We start from the raw sequence: 15,428 nt of genomic DNA, 5'->3' as shown, positions 1-15,428 counted from the left end.
CATAACAAATACGGAACGAATAATCACGAGTAATTCGCAAGTGATTGTCTAATGTTAAAGATACAAAAATATTCTCTTATAACGAAATTCTCGAATAAAGCGTGTTTTCCCCCTTCTTTAAGAATTATACATAAAATTGGACTATATAAAGAGAGTGACATTTTTTAAATTTCTTCAACCTATTCATAGGTATTTATAAACGGGGCATATATGCAGGTCCGTCTTAAGAGCATCGTGGGCCTCCGGGCCAAGTGGTTTTTCTGAGGCCCTACCTAGTAAATTCCTACCGGATCTCATTCTTGTGAGGCTCCTCTTCTCGAGGCCCCCGAGCCATGCGTTAAGACGGAACTGCATATATGTCAATACCTCCCCATAGATAAGAGGAACACATGCGGTATCTTATTTTCTTGTTATCTATATGGAAAACACATATCTTGTATTAATCCGTAGGTGTGTTGGTTGGGCAGGTGGGGCACAACCTCTGGTTTTGACATTGTTATTATTTCCCTTCAAAATTCCTTTCTCCCCCCTCCTCTCTACTTCCTTGGAATCTTCTAGAACTGGACACAGGGCAAACAGGTCTTAATAATTTTCTTTACCTTAAGTAATATTGGGAATTTCACGATGCAACGAGTGTTCCAGTTGCAGAAACTGCGGTATATTCCATAAAGCGCAAATTTTTTACACAATCAACATTGTGTATGCATAAGCAGCGAACTCTAGATGCATATTTCAGCAAAAGTAGTTCAAAATAAAAGGAAAAAGAAAAGTACATTTATTTAGTTTGTTTTTTCCCCATTTATAATATGTTTCTGCAGTGCGAAAAAATAAAACCAGTTTACAACGAGAAATCCGTCATAACGACAATTTCCCCCCGATTGGGAACAGTCGTTATAACGGGCTTTTACTGTAGATGTCTAGCGATAAATCTTTGAAATTGGTATATTTCTACTTTTTAGTAAATAAAGGGGGTAGATTTCCCCTTCGTTATATCCACATCCACCACCCTTTCACTATATACAGTGAAAACTCTCTACAACGATTACTCGATATAGCAATAAATCCTTCTGCAACGATATTTTTTTAAGTCTTTTGGAAAGGCCTATAACCTATATACAGGGTGTCCTGTAAGTGCTAATGCTGCCTTTATCTCATTAAACGACTGTCGTAGAGGTACAGTTCCAGTTTAAAAAATGCTCAAAAAGTGTTCAAAAATTAGCCTGTACGAATTCTGAGAGCGAAAATACAATGTGTAACAAAATATTCACTTCTCTCGATACAATGATGTCCTTTACTACGATAAATCTCTCTACAACGATATTTTTTAAGGACATTTCGAAACTACTGCAACGCTCAAAATCATCTCCAATACATTTTTAAATTCTTCAAAAGTTATAGTTTTTTCTGGGGGTGTTTAATAACTTCGGTATTTTGCACTATTTACCCTCAAAGTGTTAATGAAGTTTCCGTGAAGCTGCTTTCTGTGTGATACACGAAAGCATTGTTCAGTAAACTACTTTACAGAGTTAAATAACTAACTGAATTTTTTTAATTAACTAATTAGAATTTTTTGCTGCGAATAAATACTTACAAATGAATTTTATGGTGGTACTAACAACGCGCCAATTCAAAAGAGATGCTGACCACAGAAGAAATTTGGAGGTGCCTGATCATAATTCCACCTCTCAATCTAACGATAACCCCTCCACAACGATATTTTTCTTGGTTCGCAGAGCATCGTTATATCGAGGTTTCACTGTATATATTTTACTCGTTAAACTATAGCGTCTTACATGATATTCACTTTAGCAAAAGGATTTACGTATCTCGCCAAGGCTAGAGATTTATCGGTGATTATTGTATAATGTTATTTTCATACTACAGTCGTCTACCGTCACGGTCTCAGGTACAAATCCAGGGGATAATATATAGATAAGATATTTCCCCATATATATATGTATATAATGAGCTAGAGACCACCAATAGACGGTACCTTCGTTTCCAACCCAACTCATTAAGGGCAGTAAATTGTGAAATGGCCAGAGTTGGCGTTTGGTGAAGAAGTAGGAAGATGATTCGATTGTGTTGGCGGGGGTGACCATGAAGTTAAGATGCGTTGACAACGTAACTCACTTTTTGTGCACTATAATAGGTTGAACCGGTGGTTTGAGAATGGTATGGTACATTAGCTCAGGGTTCTCAACCTTTACTCCGCGAAAATATGCACTTAAAAATGCCAAAATATACACTTAAAAATGCCAAAATATGCACTTAAAATGTGCCATTTCCAGAGGTTCCATGGACGATCCAGGAAAATAAATTAAATCAGTAAATTCGATGAATAAATTAGAAAAAAAGCGGCCTACGGTATTTTGCCACAGAAATTATAGTCTAAAAATGGCTCTGCGAGTCAAAAAAATTTGAGAACCGTTGCATTTTTAGCTTGTTGATAAGGCCAGTTTTGAGTCGATCGAAGTCCACTTCGGCCAGCTACTGTTTGTCTACTTTCCTCTTCGCAAATCGCTATGTCAACAAAACGGAAAACTTTGTGCTTGACAGTGGATGAAAAAAAAAAATGTTTTGAAAGAAATTATATATAGTGTTCAGAAATTTTATTATATCAATTCCTTGGAATCTTATATTTAAGCCGGGGTTTCCCAAGGAGCAGGTTTTCTGCGCCGCGGGCAACGTGAATCACCCAGCGTGACACGCTGTCCATTCACCAATAGGAAAAAGCGGTACGAATGTGTTCCTACAGAGTAAACAAGACTCACGCCAGCGCTTTACGTCGGGCGTATTGACCGACTGCTTCTGGAGGAATCAAATGCGTTGTGCGCCGAGCGTTTTTCGTCGATCTTTTCACTGTTTTATTGTGTTTTCTTTCCCCTAATTCCTATGTCTACCCTTTTTATTGCGCAAAATGGCAAATATACGTGGATATGCAGACGAATGAACAGATGATTCGACACGCTTATAGGAAAACACAAAAGCGTAGCGTGATAAAATTACACTTTTGCCGAAGCGAAATGGTCCTATACGGTTCACGCGGCGCCGAAAAACCTGCAGCTAGGAAAACACTGCTTTAACAAAATTTTGCGATGAAGCAAACAAAAATAAGTGATTTTTTAAAAATCATCAATAAATGTGGAAAAAAAACTAACTCATTTTTTATTTTCTGCACTTTCTCGTTTTGCATCGTCTCTCCCATTTACGAACTCTCGATTTTACGAACTAATTACCTGTTTGTACGGATTCGAAAAACGAGCGTCGACTGTATTCGTTTCTCTATGGTCTGAAATAACTCTAGTTTGGTGTTGTTTTGCCGGATCACTGGGAATATGGATGCTCTAATTCAAGGGTGCTCAACTTTTAGGAGAGTGCGGGCCACCTCATTGGTTTGAAATCATGCCGCGGGCCACTTGCGTGATCTGGAGCAGCACCGCGTGTGACTTAAGTGATCTGTAAGTATTCCGCGGATAACTTAAGTGATCCGGAAATGTCCCGCGGGTCTTTTAAGTGATCCGGAAATGTCTCGCGGGTCTTTTAAGTGATCTGGAACTGTGCAGCGGGCCATTAAGTAATCTGTGAATATGCTTCAGGTTCCTTAACCCATAGCGAAGATTTTTGGTAGCTCGTTGGTACAGGTCATACTTTGTAGCGCTCCCTCCCGCCATAAAGAAGGCCCCTGAATGCTTCTCCTTACGTTTGTTGAATAGCTTCCAAGTTGTACACGGAAGCCGAAAACTCGCAAGGGTCTTTCTTTAATCGTAAGAGGCCGATATCACACAATGAAGTATCGTTTTTTGAGTTCGAATTATCGTTGATTTGTTTGTCGAGTTCACCTCGACATAGGACCGCAAAAGGATAAGTGATCTGTAAGTGTGCCATTTGGTTAATTTTTACAAAATTAAGTTTGAGGCCACGTGCCACATAATATGACTCCAATTGTCGAATTTGGTCCGCTGGGCATGGGTTGAGCATGCATACCCCAATTAAAACCACCAGCTATATGCAGGACAGACACCCTTTACGTTGGAGGTACCGTAACGAATATTAACGTGGGTATCTGTCTGGGGTATTTCAAGTTCAAGCTATATACAGGGGTGGATACTATCGACCGCCCCGTAATCACAAACGTGAATCCCTGTACGAATAATGCTGATCGCTTGGGAATACGCGCGAATCTCGTTATTGAAAACAAACGAATAAAAAAAAAAAAAAAAAAAACAACAACAACAACAAAAAACTAATACAGACGAGTGTTTACCATTTTAGGATCAGACGAACATTAAGGGATCTATAACGTTTTGAAATTTTGTGACGTGTCAGTTATCTAACGGACAGTTACGCGCCAAAAATACCCAACGAAAAAAAAATTTCCCCATGCAACGAGTTGGAGCTGATTGAAAATGAACTGAAATATATATATTCACCCTCACATTTATAAGCCAAGTTATTTTCTTTCACGATTGGCACTTTTTTCTCTTCGTGTAGACTGATGTTAACCTTGTTATGCGCGTTAACTTCGCCTCACTATATCGGAAAATTTATCACCAGATTTGTCAAGCGTTAGCCAAATGAGATCTACACTGGTGTAAGAAATTAAGAGAATTTGCAGACCTGGTCGATTATCGCTAGAACTACTGTACCGATTTTAATGAAATTTGATATGCACATACATTGATACAATACAAAACAAATAACCATTCAATAATTGTAATACACACGTGCATGATACATGATTGTGCGTAACACTCGTTGGAGTCGGAAGGTATGAAACAGCGGTTGCAGAATAAACAAAAAAATGGGTTAATAGGGGGTATGGTCCCCTCTTACAGATATACAGGTCTCGCAGCGTGATTTCATACTTGAAATAAGGCAGTTTATCATTTCCTGTAGCAATTGGTCCCACTCGTTCAGCAACGCTGTTTTCATTCCCTGGATGGTTCCCGAGGGGGGTTGCGAGTTTCAATTGCCCGTCCCAGACATGCTCTAGAGGGTTAAGGTCTAGAGATCTGGCTGGCCAATTCATCCGGCGAATATCCTCACTCTCTAGAAAATCGTCGAGCAGAAGAGCTCTATGTGGCCTCGCGTTATCGTCCATTAAAATGAACTCAGGGCCAACTGCACCCCTGAAAAGGCGAACATAGGGCTCCAAGACCTCATCCCTATACCTCACACCAGTCACAGTGCCTCTTTCAAAGACATGGAGAGGTGTGCGGCCATCCAACATGATGCCTGCCCAGACCATTAAACCTCCTCCGCCATAATGGTCGATTTCGCGGACATTGGATGGTAGGTAGCGGGTCCCTGGTTCTCTCCATATGAACATACGGCGAGAATCGGTGCTTAGGCTGAACCGGGACTCATCAGTGAAGAGATCGGTCGCCCATTGATCCATACTGCAATCTCTATGCTCTCTGCACCATGATAAACGGATTCTCCTGTCCGTAGAAGTGAGCGGGCCGCAAACAGCAGGTCTTCTTGAAAACAACCCCCTCTCATGAAGTCTTTTGGAAACAGTCAACCTTGATACACGGGTTCCTGTGGCTGCATACAAGTCAGGAGAGAGCTGAGAAGCTGTAGCACTCCTGTCACGCCTCGCTATAATCGACAAATGGCGATCTTCTCTGGCCGTCGTGGTTCTTGGACGACCTTGCCCAGGCTTTCTTTCGATGGATCCGGTATCCTGGAACTGTTTCCATAAGTTACACACGACGCTGGGCGTTAAATTGAACTCTCTACAAATCTGGACTTGAGATTGACCTGCTTCTAGCCTCCCCACAATTCGCCACCTCATTCCATCATCTAAACGTTGGTGGTTACTCATTTTTACTGTTACAATTTGAAATTAACCGATTGCTGCAAAATAACACCAAGAAATTCGCCGAGGTGTGCTAGCGAACGAAATGCGTCTTAACTTACGCGCGCTTATAAAGCCTGTTTCTCTACTGGCTCCGCCTACACACACGTGTACGCTTACGTATTTGCCGTACAAGATTTGTATTTTTGTCTAGAAGCAGTGGTTTTACATTCAGTTCAGTTCTTTTCATGAAATTCGATAAAATATGCAAATTCTCTTAATTTATTTCACCAGTGTATTAGGAAATTTTTTATTTCCCAAATTCATCACTTTTTTGCCAAAATGTAGTAAATTTTTTTTCCTTCACTGTTAAGTGAAATTTTTTGAAGGAAACGACAAAAGAAAAAAAACTGGTTTGCACAAATTTAGCTTTCTTGGGTTTTACGCTCAGGGTTCTGGCATTGCTATCAGTTTGAAAACGCCAAGTTATACGTTTGGTGCACTTTCGGTGAATTTCGGTGCTGAGTGTGTGTGTGGGCTCCGGGCGTCGCATCGCTCTTCCACCATGGCCCAAACCCTCTGGGTAACCAGCTTATATCCCTATGGCGACAGAGCGGGGGCCATGGTCGGTTTGTTGTTGTTGTTCGGTGAAATTGGCAGATTTCAAAAGTGATGTCATCAATTTTTTATGCGTTATACCTGCACAATTACTGGTCAAATCAAAAAATTGAAAACACTTTTTCCGTATTAATTTCCCACAATGAATCACGTATGTAATTATTGGGAGGTCGATAGTATCCATCCCGTATACATTTAAACATTTTAAAAATGAGAAAGGAAGTGGTATAATTTCCAGTCTCAAAAACTTCATGGAATCTAAAGTAGTGCCAAATTTTGTCGATGGCCGTCACGCGCATGCGTCTGCCTCTCTTCTCACTAAACGAAGTATCCCTACAGTTTAAAATTTGAGAAATATTGGTCGGCTTCGATTTTCACATTAAAACGCTTCGAGAACTGGAATCTTTCCGAGAAAAAAAAAAAAAAACGAACAAAACAAAATCAAAATAAAAAAAATAGGAAAAGTAATGTTTAGGAGTGAGTGTTGCCCTTGATGTTGCTGGCGTCGGATAACCCATTACTCAAAAAACCCTGCAGCTATATGTACTACTATTTTACAAGAGCAGGAAAAAAAAGAGCAATGCGGGAAAGAAATCAATCTCTTTCGGTAGCATCTTACAAGTTCTTTGGATGGAGGACAAAAAAAAAGAAGAAGAAGCAATATCAAGAAAAAGGTAGTGAGAAAAAAACGAGTAGAAATGAGCAAAAAAAAAGTAAAGGAAAAATATTGCAAGATTCGGCCGTATCACTCGGAAAACTCGCTTCAGTAAGGAATTTTAAGATTTATTGCAACGGGGGAAGGGGAGAGAGGGGGGAGGGAGAGGGCGTTCTAATATCAACGTCGAAATTCCCGGCTACAAAATTTTTGTGTGTGTGTGTGAAGCTCCTTTTACCTTCTAATTTCAAGCGAGTTCTTGTTGTTTTGCTTTGAATCTCTCATCCAAGTTCAGTCAAACTCGGTTATAATGATATCGAAGATTCTACGAAATTTTGTCGTTATAACCGAGGTGTCATTACCACCGAAGTTGGCGTTTCTAGACTTTCTTCGACGAAAAAAAATTATCAATTGCAATCGAATACTGCGTATGAAGTTTTTATTTCTTTTGTGATTAGGGTGTCTCCGCTCTCTTCCTAACCAGAACCAGATTAAGGTAGTTTAGGCCCCGGAAAAGAAAAAATATTAGGCCCCTTAAATTACAAAAAGGGAAAGTTGATATTTTTCGGGGAACTTCAGAAGTCCGGAAAGCGTGCCCGGTGCGCCTGCCGTTAAATTCGCCTCTGCTCCTAATGGCCGCCACTCTGCGTGAATGAAGAAATTGTCCACGGAAAGACAAAAGCTGGTGTATGGAACTAGTAACGCGGAAAACATGCTTCTTACTTACACTCAGTGGTCAGAAAATTAGGAACAGCCCTGACTCAAACTTCGACTCGTCCGCGCAGTGATAAACCGAAATAAACCGGATTTGCTGATAAAAAGCTTTCTCCTGGTCAAAACATCAGTTAAAGTTACAATTTGGCTGTTCATGGAGAAAACAAGAGATTTGAATGACTTTGAACGCGGCACGATCGTGGGCGCCAGAAGGGGTGGTTCCAGAAATCTCGAATCCGCTAACCTTCTTGGTTTTTCTCGTACAACAGTATGTCGAGTCTTCAAAGAATGGCAGCCAAGCCAAAAAACTGCGCTTGGAAAGCTGAATAGTGGGCAGAAATCGCTTGTGAACGAAAGAGGTGCCCGGCGACTGATACACATTGTGTGCAGCAACAGAAGAGCTGAAGCCAACAAATTGCAGCGCAATACAACACAGGATCATTGCAAAGCATATTCATACGCTCTACAAGACGGATCTTAAAACGAATTGGCTTTAATAGCCGGTGACCAACATCAGTCCCTTTGATTTCGCTGCATAACCGAAGCAAACAGCTTTTGTGGGCGAGAAAACGCCGAAATTGGACACTTGATGAATGGAAGTAGGTCGTCTGGTCTGACGAGTCACGATTTCTTTTCCATGACGTTGATGGCAGAATTCATGTATGGCGCAAGCTGTACGAAGCCGTGGATCCGGCATGCCACATGACAACTGTTCAAGTGGGTGGCAGCGGAATCACAGTTTGGGGAGCATTTTACTGGTATACTCTTGGTCCCTTATTTCCATTGGAAACATCCGTCAATGCCAGCACCTACCTCCACATCGTTGCTGAGCAGGTGTACCCGTTTATGCCCATAATATTTCCTGATGATGATGGCTATATTTCCAGCAGGACAATGCACCCTCCCAAGGGGCTGGAATTATCTCAGATTGGTTTGAGAAACACGATTCAGAGTTTCAATTGCTTCAATGGCCCCCCTCAGCCACCCGATCTCAACCCATTCGAGCATTTGTGGGACGAGGTTGAAAGATCTCGTAAAAGCTACGAAACACCACCTTCTAATATGAAGGAATCAAGAGCTACCATTTTGTTAGCATGGGCTGATATTCCTCCTCAATGGTTTCAGCAACTTGCAGAGTCCATGCCTACAAGAATATTTGCCGTCATCAGAGCCAGAGGAGATCCCACACGATATTAGTGGTGAGTAGCAGGGTGTTCCTTATTTTTTGGCCACTGGGTGTAGAGTCGCAACAGAAAAGTTTGGATTTTGTCGATTGTAATTTTTTTTCAATGTTGGCTACATGTTATATACTGAAAAAGATCAGTAAAAACAACGGAATGAAGAAAAGGATTATTGGAATTCAGCCAGAAATTTTGAGAAAATAGACATTTTGCAAATGAAAAATCCGAATCAAACCTGGAATTATCCAAAACACGAGGAAAAAAGATCAAACTCAACGGGTAATTTTAACATTAAATGGAATTGAAAAACTCAAGGAGAATTCCTAAAATTTTCGACATAACGCAGTTCGAATTAGCCACGTTCGTCAGTACTGCGAAATTGACTGAACACACAGATTATCATAGCAGGAACCGACGATAAAGGCAAATGACAGGGACGAAAGCCACGAATTTCTGACGAATTTCGCCACACTATGGGAGCCGTCTTCCGACAACGGGTATATTTTATCCTCTGAAGAGTGAATCCTCCATAGTGTGTGGTGGCTTCATGGTGGAACTCGTGGCTTTTTCCCTTGTTGCTTGCGTTTATGGTTGATTCCTCCTGCTATTATACGGGTTATCCTATCAGTCTTAATTCAGCTGTTATCACATCAACCGTTTGTCGTAAAGGTATGGCTCTAATTTAAAAAATGCTCAAAATATGTTCTGCACCAGTTTCAAGAGTGGAAATACAGTATTTTATAAATTAAAAAAAATCTAAATTTTTATACGGTCCCTTATCATCTAATTTCCGAATAGAAATTTGTTGCCTTGTTTTTTTGCGGCCAACAAAAAAAATACACTTTTCGAAGTGCAATATTCGCTGAGATATTTGAATTCAAAAATCAAAGAAAAGGTGAGGAAAGAACAGCAAAAATGAGGGAAAAAACGTTGTCCGTTAGCTCTTATGCTGTTCTTTCCAAACTTTTCTTCCAATTTTGAACTCAATTATTTCAGCGAATATTGCACTTGAAAATTTGGAAATTTTTTTTGTTGGCCTCAGGAGAGACAGAGCAACAACTTTCTAAACGGGTTTCTGAGCACAGGGTGTCCGTATAAAAAGTTATATTTATTATTTTACGACACACTATATTTTCACTCTTGAAACGGAGTGATTCCTAAACACATTTTGAGCATTTTTAAATTAAAAGCATACCTCTACAACGAACGGTTGATAAGATAAAGGCTGAATTAGGACTTATAGGACACCCTGTATATCAGGCAAAGAATTATTACTCCTCCATAAGAAAAAAAATTAGGATATAGACTATCTTATAAAGAATTATGTGAATATTTTTTGAGAATGAGATCGGTGTCCGACAAATTTGCGTCTCACATGTTCACGCAGCAACAACAAGACAAACGCATGTGAAAATTGATTCCTTTATTATGACTAGAAATTTGAAGTTCAGGAAAAATGCATAAATGCCTATTTTTGCCTATTTCCATTTTTTGTAAAAGTGCCTTTTTTTTCATTTTTCCTGCCACAAATCCTATTTTAACATTGTTTTAAGCTTGTTCGTGAATTTCAGAGGCCATATTCTGTAGAACTTGGGTATTTTGAGCTTGGAAATTTGTTTCTCCTTATAACATATCTTGCTCATGCATTGGACAGCATTGTATACGTATAGCTGACCGATCACCGTCCCTAGAAGTCATCAATTGACGTCTTGGCTCACCCAGGCCGATCGGGAGTTGAGAGGACTCTGGCCCTTTGGCCCATATTTCATTGCGGCAAATTTTATTTTTTTACACCGCAAAAAACCATGACAAGTTAATTTAGGAATTTAGTATTCGACTGAATTGAGCAGAGACGCCATCAGGGTCGTGTGACAGGTGCGGCCACACCGGGCTCTGCCCTTGAAGCGTATGTACGCGTATGTAATATGAATGAAAAAAAAATTCTTTTACTGCAGTAAAAACACGAGAGAGAGATAGCTGTGTTTCAACTATAAAAATGATTATGAATTTTTCAAATTATACAACAAATAAATGAGAAACATTCGTAACTCGAAGGAGCTCCACAGCCCACAACTATTTTTTCTACTGGCTCCAAGTCTGGTAATGCTGGCCCTGGAATAGACCTAATCCCGAAAGATCAAAAGCACTTTATTTTCGGCATGAAATCAATTAAATTTTGAAAAAAATACAGTTATATCATAAGCTATAACTGAAAGAGTAGACGGAGTAAGTGCAACCAATTTTTCAGCTAGTTTTCGGACACTTAATATATATATATATGTATCTAGAGGCCTTATACTACTTATTTTTCCTTTCTTCCATTAATTATAAATGCCATTTTTTGTTTTTTGTGCCTTTTTAAGCATTTTTAGTGTTTTTCCCTGCTTATTTTGACCATTTTTAGCGCCTCAACTTCCCGTGTCACATCTACAATAAGAAGCTGTTTCGTAATGTTGATGAAGTAAATGAAAATTCGCTGATGAACTGTTTTTCAGCAGTGGAGAAAGTGCATTAAGTGCTTTTGTGTGTGTCATGAGAGCTTTTTTGCTTAGAAGTATTTTTAATTTCTTTTAGTGAATTATTAGAATCGAACGCGTCCCTTTTTCTTTTGCTGAACCAAGGCCCGACTAACATCTTATCTTCGGCAAAAGCCTTTCAAGTATCACACGCCAAACTAATACGTTTTACTCGGCGACTGACGTCTAATCAGTAACGTATAAAGAATAATTTTATTCTGTCTCGTTTTCTCACACTTCTATAAAATTCCAGACGTCACGTGATCATCTTTTGACCAATTACAAAGACGTTAGACAAAATACGCCCAAGGTTAGGAACTAGTGGGATGAGTGTTTTACAAGCTGGGTATTAGCTTTTTTCGTCAACTTGTATATTATACCACTATAAGCACACTTTTTAGGATACTAAGATACGTATGATCATGAACTTCATAATACAGTGAAACCTCGCTTCAACGATACTCAATACAAGGAGAGATAAATCCCTCTACAACGATATTTTTTAAATCTTGTTGGGAAGTGCCTATAGTCCGGTGTTAAACTCCTCTCGATAGAACGATATCCTATACTACGATAAATGTCTCTATAACAATGATTCTCAAACTTTTGTCACTCACGGCTCTCTTGCCCAATTCATAGTCTGCCTGCGGCTCCCCAGAATAGTTTGATATTTTCCCACATAAATTAACCACTTTAAAGCATAAATAGGCACACAAATCAATATCTCCAGCTCACCGCGAAGCCCCTAGGATCCGCGACGCGCACTTTGAGAAACACTGTGTTACACCCTATATAGGTTGAAGATCGCAGAGGGTTCAGAATATGCCTTGGTAACTTGTGAGATCCGTATGCAACGTTTCAAGATTTATAATTTTCTATCACACGATTCGAAAGATAAATCTTGAGCGAGATATACTGTCACGGCCGCAATTAAGAGAAAGTGCGTGGGGGGGGGGGCACCGGGTGCCCGGGCTCTGGAACAGAAAGGGAGCTGAGTCTTTTTCCGTTCAAAATTACAGGGAGGGGAGCTCCGCTATGGATGCTTAAAATTATTATTTTCATTAAATGTAGATTGACATGAAAATCTTTTTACAGATTTTACTCGGTTATCTTGGCTTCATTCTTCCGGAAACGAAAAGATTTCGATAATAAGGAATTCAGTTTCTCTTATTTAACTGATTAACATGGATTTAAAAAAGACATCCAATATTTTTCCACGTGATTTGTATCAGGATTTACTATTTTGTTTGACTTTTATATTCAGTATCAGGCAAAAAAATTATTTTGCAATTATGTTAACTTTTTTATTGTTTTATGCTTTGTTTATTTTACATTTCTCGTCATGCATTAAGAATTTTGTCTTTTTTGTGTTGTGTATACTTTTTCGTGGTTTATTTTTGTCATTACGTTTTTTTATTTGACATTGATAATTTTGTCTCGCTTATGTTGTACATGTGTCTTTTCTTAATGTTCATGTCGTAATTTTTTATATTTTATTCCTTAATTATCCTGTAAGTTTTCAATCATCCATACAGGTATCATAGCCTCTGGATCTACGCGTTTTACAAAAATTAATGTTAAATCTTTCTGTATGTGTGGAAATGATTTGACTTTTTATAGCGAAGATCAATCATTAGAGCCGACTGAAATTAAAAAATTTCCCAATGTTTTTAATATGAATAATAATATCGACTGTATCATTTTTGAATAATTCGAGGGTTGCATTTTGTTGAGCGTAGAAAAATAATTGGCTAAAATAACGGTTGTTCTTTTGGCTTTTGCGTATTTTCCAGGATCGAGAAGAGATATATCAGACATTTTTCGGATTTAACATTGATTCTGAATAAAATGCAGTTGTATTTTAAGTTACGATTGTCTTGACATGAGATTAATTCAAGTTAAGAGCAAAAAAATTGTTTCCTATAAGTGTTTCAACATGCTAGCTAATTCTCGGTTTAGTGTTCGAGCTTGGAACGTGCGAGAAAGCTCGGGTGCTTCTGAACAAGTCGAGGACGATGAAAAGACCGCCTGAAAGCATGGCCCTCACTCGCGGCTCCCTTGCCCAATTCATGGCTCAGCCATCTGCGGCTCCACAGAGAATAGTTTAGTAGATATTTTCACTTATAAAAGAACCACTTTGAAGCTTAAATATGAACACATCAATATCTCTAGCTCGTCGCGACGCTCCTGGCAGAGGTTGGTGACGCTCGTAGGAGCCACGACGCACACTTTGAGAAACACTGCTCTATAACGATATTTTTAGGAGAATTTGAAGCTATCGCTACTTTCTGTGTAAGACAGAAAAAGCAATGCAGTAAACAACTTTACAGGGGCAATGCATGTAACACAATTTAATTAATCAACTAATAAATTAAAATTTTTCACGGCGAATAAATTTACTGGAGATGGTAATGTCGCCTCTCGATATAACAATAATCCCTCTACAACGATATTTTTCTCGATCCACAGAGTATCGTTATATTGAGGTTTCACTGTACAACTTATTAAGAAACTAATTTTGGCAAATTCTCATAATGTCTGCCGTGACGGCCTACTCGTATATGGCAGCTTATGAGTGAAAATGATTATCTGGAGAATAATGTGTGAGAAATACCGGATCTATAAATTCATCACACGAATTCCATCTGGCTCTCAAACTTAGTTCTCACTGAGTTGTTCGACGGAATGCACAGCTTGAATATTTCCTATTCAAGGCTCCTGAAGGGGCGTTCCGCAAATAATCAGTTCCCATTTCTAGACACTGCGGCGAAATGAGCAGAAACGATGTTATCCGTCATATTCCACGCATCTTAATTCATCATTGTAATCTTAAAGTATAATAACCCGTGTCACAAAATGCCCATTTAGTATTGATATTTTCGAATAAACTTCTGGTTCACGAGCCTCGTTTTTTGTACTTGACGCCAATTTTTCAAGTTACATTTGTGTATAATTAAACCAGTAACCTGGTTTAACCATTAAACCTGGTAAATAAATTAAAACCAGGCAAAGTTACTCATTTTTTTGTGATAATTTGTGTATCTGTTCGTAATTTCAGTGGATTAGAGAAATTTAGCTGGATTTGATTAGACTTTAGAATTAGTTTTAGCGCCACTGTTTTAGTTGCGTGACAAGCTCAAAACGGAATAACTGATATTAGATTGGAGATAATTTCATCAGCGTGAACGGGCTTCATACGTAAAATCGGCTCCCGTTGAGAGCTTCTATCAGAGAGAGAGAGAGAGAATTGACTATCTTGAAACTGAGGTCACTGATTTAAGCATGTCAAATGTGGATAGAAAGTGATTACTCCCGTGAACACATAAATAAACCCCCCAATACTGTTTGAGTAAAGGGGTGGTTAGTGTGCAGATAATGTGAATCGTGAATTGTGTGTGGATTACTCCTCCCAACTAGAGTATCAGGTATTGTTCGTACAAGCATTTCGGATTCACCATTTACCGTCTTCAGCCTGTTATTATTTATTCAGTGTAGTGTCAGATGCAACTCGTGACAAAATTCTTTGAATACAATCGAAACGTTCGACATAAACGATCGATTGATCGTTGGATTGTTGATGTTTCAAATATTGGCAGAATATTTTTCCGGCTAAATATTCAGCTGCGTATAGTTACGAGATTACAGCAGAAAGACAGACGTCGCGTATACAGGGTGTCCTGTAAGTGCTAATGCGGCCTTTATCTCATCAACCGTCCGTCGTAGAGGTATAATTTCAATTAAAAAAATATAAGACTTTCGTTAGTTCGTAAGAAGTGTTTTTGGCTACCAATATTTATTGCGGATTGCTATTTTCCTGATTAACACCAATATATTCAAACTTACACATGGTAGTAAGTATGTGCTGCCATTTACCTTTCAAGTTAATATCTTGACAGGAAGAACGCGTCCCGTTATTTTCATTTTCGCAATCTGGTAGCTCT

The 15,428-nt window shown here is 39.0% G+C and overlaps 1 protein-coding gene across 1 annotated transcript in view; it reads right to left on the bottom strand.

The window, feature by feature from the left end:
• Positions 1-15,428, bottom strand: part of LOC149072179 (uncharacterized) — a 134,829-nt gene that overhangs the window by 28,988 nt on the left and 90,413 nt on the right. The gene's annotated exons all lie outside the window — the stretch shown is intronic.

Source organism: Pholcus phalangioides, unplaced genomic scaffold (genome assembly GCF_987345545.1).
Source record: "Pholcus phalangioides strain wild (caught in Gottingen) unplaced genomic scaffold, Ppha-v1.0 ptg000017l_1, whole genome shotgun sequence".
NCBI lineage: Eukaryota > Metazoa > Arthropoda > Arachnida > Araneae > Pholcidae > Pholcus > Pholcus phalangioides.
Note: the sequence above shows the minus strand (reverse complement) of the source record. Positions and strands in the feature narration are given on the sequence as shown.